Source organism: Propithecus coquereli, unplaced genomic scaffold (assembly GCF_000956105.1).
Source record: "Propithecus coquereli isolate 6110/MARCELLA unplaced genomic scaffold, Pcoq_1.0 Scaffold437, whole genome shotgun sequence".
Lineage (NCBI taxonomy): Eukaryota > Metazoa > Chordata > Mammalia > Primates > Indriidae > Propithecus > Propithecus coquereli.
The window spans coordinates 382054-382662 of NW_012150141.1; the positions used below are offsets into that span (position 1 = coordinate 382054).

General features: G+C 31.4%; 1 protein-coding gene across 1 annotated transcript in view; it reads right to left on the reverse strand.

Annotated features, from left to right (window-relative positions):
* Positions 1-609, reverse strand: part of ADGRL3 (adhesion G protein-coupled receptor L3) — a gene marked incomplete at its 5' end in the record, with an annotated part of 558279 nt that overhangs the window by 47230 nt on the left and 510440 nt on the right. The gene's annotated exons all lie outside the window — the stretch shown is intronic.

Below are 609 nucleotides of genomic sequence, written 5' to 3' on the forward strand. Positions count from 1 at the left end.
AAAAAAAATGCTAGCTGTAAGAAACTAAGAATGAATGGGAAGATAGAATATATGAAGATGTAAAGATGCAGTATCTACAATTTTTATTTTAATAGTGGAGAATATAATCTTTTGAAAAAACAGAAGTGAAAAATTATGCTGCTGGGGTGACCAAGGTGTTTATCTGAAAATTTGAATCTTGGATGTCACCTACCTAAATATGATACACACGCCTGAATGCAGGGAAGATAGGACCCTGGGAAATAAGACAAGATTAAAGAAGGAGGTTAAAGACTATCTTCAAAGATATAATATGAAGAAATAAAATTTTAAGTACTCCACTCATCTAAGATAAAAAATAATGAGATGAGAATAAAACCAGGATTTTGTGATGGGGGGTGTAGTTAATTAATATAGGAAATAAAGAAGATCACTATGATTTCTAGCACCATTAAAGTCACTAAGTGAAAGGAAGAGTATGTGTTTTGATGAAAAAGATCACTAGCTGGGCACACTTCAAATTATCAATTCAATTTATCCCTCTACCCACTACTCGAAGTCAGCATTAATTTATTCCATGTCACAAAAAATTTTATAGCCTTCCTGTAATAGCTTTAGAAATATCTTTTA